The sequence below is a fragment of the Sinocyclocheilus grahami genome, unplaced genomic scaffold, assembly GCF_001515645.1.
Source record: "Sinocyclocheilus grahami isolate Dianchi unplaced genomic scaffold, SAMN03320097.WGS_v1.1 scaffold2818.1, whole genome shotgun sequence".
Classification (NCBI taxonomy): domain Eukaryota; kingdom Metazoa; phylum Chordata; class Actinopteri; order Cypriniformes; family Cyprinidae; genus Sinocyclocheilus; species Sinocyclocheilus grahami.
Window position 1 is genome coordinate 28,796 of NW_015507994.1, and position 5,951 is coordinate 34,746.

At 37.2% G+C, this 5,951-nt stretch overlaps 1 long non-coding RNA gene across 1 annotated transcript; it reads left to right on the forward strand.

Moving 5' to 3' along the window:
• The first annotated feature begins 2,018 nt into the window (after positions 1 to 2,018).
• Positions 2,019 to 2,490, forward strand: LOC107575688 (uncharacterized). The gene is made up of 3 exons (XR_001607924.1): positions 2,019 to 2,147; positions 2,240 to 2,348; positions 2,479 to 2,490. It is a non-coding gene; the product is annotated as an uncharacterized lncRNA (long non-coding RNA).
• The last annotated feature ends 3,461 nt before the right edge of the window (positions 2,491 to 5,951 follow it).

Sequence of the window (5,951 nt, forward strand, 5' to 3'; positions counted from 1 at the left end):
TCTCGCATTGCGATAGCCAACAAGGCATCATCTTCCTTCATCCTTAAAATCTTTGGCAGTTCAATCTTCCCAGCAAAGTGGTGTTGGTTCTCCTCCACCCACTTACAGGCCAGCTGAATGTTTTTCATCACTGCTGCGTCCTGTGTGCAATATAAGAATTCCAATAATAATGTAATTAATAAGTGCTGCTCATAAACACCTTTATGAAACAGGAAAGTTAAATACATAACCAAGTCAAGCAATACATAAACATTCCCTCTACATATATAGATTCCTGGTGTTGGGGTGATCTCCATGATTTCTGACTCCGGTGGAGTGACTTCCATGTCTTCTGGATTTGGTAGTTCTTGTTCCTGGGTGACTAGTTGTTGGACTTGACTGTGGGAAGTGACAAACATAACAATGTTTTAGACATGCATTGCTTTATTTTTTATATATTGCCTGCATACTGAAAATGCACAATATGGAGGTTTTAATCTAAAGTATACTTATCAATATCATACCTTGTCAGAGGAAATGTCTGAATTAACAGATAGCACCACCACTTCTTGATTATAGGCATGTCAGACTGATAAAAGATAGCAATTGAAAATCTTAAGTCATTTTTTTTATTTTGTTGAAAGTGTTCTCGCAGTCCTTTTTGCTTTACAAATAACCATAAATTGATGCAAACTCACCGCAGCAAAATCAAATGGCTTTGAGAGCGTAACATGGCGTGCATACTAAAAAACAAAGCCAAAACTATATTAACAAATGCAGTGTTTAGCACACAAACACAGCTGTACAGCAATTATAAAACCACCTACCCTCAACATGAATACCCAATTATCAATTCCTCCTAGCTGAAGAGGGACACCCTGTTAATTATAGACAATATATAATATTAGACCATATACAACTAGACCATATACAATAAATACATTACCATTACGTCTGGTGATTGTTTTTTGTTTTAAGTCTTTATGTTTGTTTAAGTGCACTTGGTTTACTCAATTCACCCATGGTGGGCTATCTGTGACAACTGTGTACTGCATTCTTTCTTAACACTCCACTACAGATATGAAAAGTTCACAAGCAAAGAAGTTAAAAAGCTGTACCTCAAAATCTGTCAGTACAGACATGTTCCAATGGCTGGGAGAAATGTGATTGGCCAGATTTCTAAAGTAATACAACAATAAAAAAAAAATCTATATTTACGAGCAATCACATGTAAACAATAACATAACTGATCATATTGCAATAAAAATGTTAGAGCTTTATGTTAGAGCCAGGGGTTTGGTTTTACTACGATTGAACTATAATTATATAATACTAAAAACCATAACTGGCTGAAAAATTCAACAAGCATTCTCACACCCACACCACAGTACTATAATTAAAATAATTCACACACAGACACAAACATACCTTCTTCTTGAACTGCATTTCGCATGTGATTAGCTACATTATTTCGGAGCTCATGTAAATGGTTATACACCGATTTACAGTAGGCACAGTGGTATTTTTGGCAGCACACTGTGCATCTCTGGATAGACAGCAGGGGATCCTGTCCTCGCAAAAGTATTGTCTGATGCATCTGTGCAGGTTAAACAAATACTGAAATTAAATAAAAACTATGAGTAAATAAAAACACTACACGTGCTAAAATGTAGCAAGGGGGATGGGAAAATGCTAGCACTTATTAGCTATCGATAGTTACGCGAAACAACTAACGTTAACGATTAATGTTTCAGGGAATCAAAACATAACAATAACATTTATAGTCATGTCGAGACCGCGATAAATGTAAGATTTCGATTTTATATACATCTCAAAGTTCAGTTTATCTTTAAAGTACAGTTTTCTTACAGTGCGATACAGATTGTACATCAGTTCGAACGAACTCTACCTGCGTGCGCGGCGGTGCATCTGGACCAATGATGTCTCAAGCCCCTCCCATTTGGCTCTGCAGCGAGCACCCTCTCGAGTTTTTTGGCACACGTCAGCATGACACCAGAGCAAGTCGGACGTAACTCACTTTTCTACCCGGCATGCATCTCGCGGTGATCGATTCTGCGCAGATTTAGCTAATCTCATACACAAGCCTAATAAAGAAAATAACTTTGAACTCTTCCGCATAATGGAGTCAGTCATAAAAACGAATCAAGGTTTTTCTTTTCTTGTCTTATTTTATGTTGTTGTGTTCTTTACTTGACTTCAGGTTTGTCTTTAACTCGAGACTTGTTGTTTTAACATTTAGGAGATACTAAATGGGATATACGCCATAAAGTATGGAACTACATTGAAGTGAAAAACCTGGCCAGTTTCCCTCGACCTGTGCACAACAGAATTCCCAATTTCAAGGTAAGGTCAACAAAGGCCCCCCATGGAGCAGATCGAGGCTCGTTGAAACATTTTTTTTAAAATTTACACTCCAGTAAATATTTCTCAGCGACAGGTAGGTGCTATTTCATGGCTCCAGACAGGGGAGGATGTAAGAAAAAGCATTGCCACCCCAGGATAAAATATATAATATATAAGCAGTATTTTACTCGAATTTTAGCAGATGCGCTTTAATGTGATCACATAAAAAAAGATGTACCTTGAAAAAAATGTCAAGAAAACACTTTTATTATATACTAAATTATTTTCCACTCTTCTCATAGTTTATTTTGACTTGAATCGTGTACCCACGTGAATATTGTGGCGCGCCAATTCTTTGAGTGCCCGTGTTTCGGTTTAACTGGTGACCGTGTTATCTGGTGACCAACTTTCAGGTTTCCGCTCCTGATGTGATGGAATGCCCGCGGCCGATTCTGAAAGCACAAGCTGACGTGATATTACGCTGTCTAATAAATGCACACTTGCTCATTACATGATTTTGATATTCTTGTAAATATTACAAATTATTGGTATGATCGCCCGTAGCAGCTTAAGTACGGAAAATAAACTAAAAAGTCTGCTAGTAAGACGCCAGTAATGAACCACTAAGCTACCGAACTTCACTGGTTCAGCCACAGGTTTCTGGATTGAAGACAGGATTTTACTTTCGGCGTCACATTGTGCAGCTGGCCGAATCAAGCAAACGTGAACGTGTTAACTTTGACCTGTGTTTATCTATTATGAAAATGAACCATAGTAGAAGAAAGCTGACTACATTTTATGGTTTATGATATTAAAGTACATTTCATAGACACTCAGAAATGTGTGGCTATATAGTTTAATTACAAACGCTATCGTTACACTATATTTACTATAGTAAAAACATGGTACATTTTCTAAAGGAACTATAGCTGATGTCTCATTTGATGAACGCAGTAACGCTATTTCCACGTTGTGTTGCCGTTATTTTCTCATAGAAATACTTTGGAAACTGTCACTTGATTTCTTTATTTGATTGTAGTGAATGAAATGACCCACAACCTCTGAGACTGTGTCGCTTTAGATTCTATTGATGGCCTTAAAAACATTTTGAGTTTTTAAAATATATAGTTGGACCCCTTGAAGTGTAAAATACTTGCATTCTAAATGTAGTATTGGATACATGTAAGGCAGAACCGCTATCACAGCTTATAGGCTATGGGGCGTCCTTCTATGCAATAACATGTCGCACTGTTTTGCTGCGTTAATTTTGTTACTTTCCACAATGTGTATTTTTTCTGATTGTATATCAAAACATATGATCGTTTAGCTTAATGGTTTACGTAATTTTTAAGCAGTATTTTGATAAGAAAATGACGTTCAGAATCCATATTGTTATAATCAAATGAGATATTTAGTGACAAGTTAACTATGGAAGCATATAGGTAGCGAAATTCAATTTAAAATGCAATATTCAAAATGGCAACGCAATATTCAAAATGGCAATGTATTTCTGTATTTAAATTTACATTTTCCATTACCCATAAGTGCAAAAGTAAAAGTAAAATTAAATTTTATAATTTACATTTGCCATTTCCAACAGTAGTCTTAATATGTAAATTGCATGCACATTTGAACGCTTTATAAGTTGCGAAATGAAAATGAAAATGTATAACACAAATTGATTTGATATGTGTAACATGTTCAAGCAGAAATGGTAGCAAAATGATAATTTAAATGCTATTTGTCCTAAATGCATTTAGACTAACAGTTAGAACACTTACGATTGCATTTTCATCATGACGCTGTGGGATATTTGTAGCAAAATTCAATTTGAAAATGCATTCCGAGCTGACCACGCCCACCCTCCGTCACTCATTGCTTCAAGGCAGGGATTGGCGGAAGCGTGTTACGTTTGGATCGTTTGAAACATGGCGGCTCGAGACCTGATAAGATCGTTGAATTCACTGGCAGATGAAGTGGAGCGTGAACAGAGAAATATATGAAGCTTATGGCGTTCGGACGTCTAACCGTCGACCGAACGTCTTGAGCTTTGAGCGTTTTACACTGCGGGTGACCCACGTGAAGTCAGCGTCTTGAAATTAGCTGGTGTTTAAACATTTAAGGAGCCAAGCTGCTGTGTAAAGACTATAAATGGACATTACAAGCATTACAATAATGATATTTTATACCTAAAATAATACTCAACCATTTCCTGCATCCTGCTGTACTTCCCTGAATAAGTCTTTAAAGGTGTTGTAGGCTAATAAGTCGTTCTGAGTAATACATTGAAAAAGCTCCCACATGTATATGACTAAACAAAATAATGTGTAGTTTACTTGAGGTTCTGTTATAAATGTGTTTATTAGAAACATGCATTTAAATTAATTAATTATACAAAAATTTTTTTTATTTATCATTAATGCTTGAAATGTCCATTTATAGTCTGGAATACTATGGCGTTCGGACACACTTCAGGTGTTTTTTAGCAAACTCCATGTGGGCTTTCATGTGTCTTGCACTGAGGAGAGGCTTCCGTCGGGCCACTCTGCCATAAAGCCCCGACTGGTGGAGGGCTGCAGTGATGGTTGACTTTCTACAACTTTCTCCCATCTCCCGACTGCATCTCTGGAGCTCAGCCACAGTGATCTTTGGGTTCTTCTTTACCTCTCTCACCAAGGCTCTTCTCCCCCGATAGCTCAGTTTGGCCGGACAGCCAGCTCTAGGAAGGGTTCTGGTCATCCCAAACGTCTTCCATTTAAGGAATGGAGGCCACTGTGCTCTTAGGAACCTTAAGTGCAGCAGAAATATTTTTTGTAACCTTGGCCAGATCTGTGCCCTGGCACAATTCTGGCTCTGAGCTCTTCAGGCAGTTCCTTTGACCTCACGATTCTCATTTGCTCTGACATGCACTATGAGCTGTAAGGTCTTATATAGACAGGTGTGTGGCTTTCCTAATCAAGTCCAATCAGTATAATCAAACACAGCTGGACTCAAATGAAGGTGTAGAACCATCTCAAGGATGATCAGAAGAAATGGACAGCACCCGAGTTAAATATATGAGTGTCACAGCAAAGGGTCTGAATACTTAGGACCACGTGATATTTCAGTTTTTCTTTTTTAATAAATCTGCAAAAACGTCAACAATTCTGTGTTTTTCTGTCAATATGGGGTGCTGTGTGTACATTAATGAGGAAAAAAAATTAACTTAAATGATTTTAGCAAATGGCTGCAATATAACAAAGAGTGAAAAATGTAAATAAAATATTTACAAAAATGTGAGGGGTGTATATATACACACAGTATCTCACAGAAGTGAGTACACCCCTCACATTTTTGTAAATATTTTATTATATCTTTTCATGTGACAACACTGAAGAAATGACACTTTGCTACAATGTAAAGTAGTGAGCTTGTATAACAGTGTAAATGTGCTGTCCCCTCAAAATAACTCAACACACAGCCATTAATGTCTAAACTGCTGGCCACAAAAGTGAGTACACCCCTAAGTGAAAATGTCCAAATTGGGTGTATATGTGTATGTGTAAATATGTGTGTGTGTGTGTATATATATCATCCTACTACTTGTCCGCTTGATCCTATTCCATCTC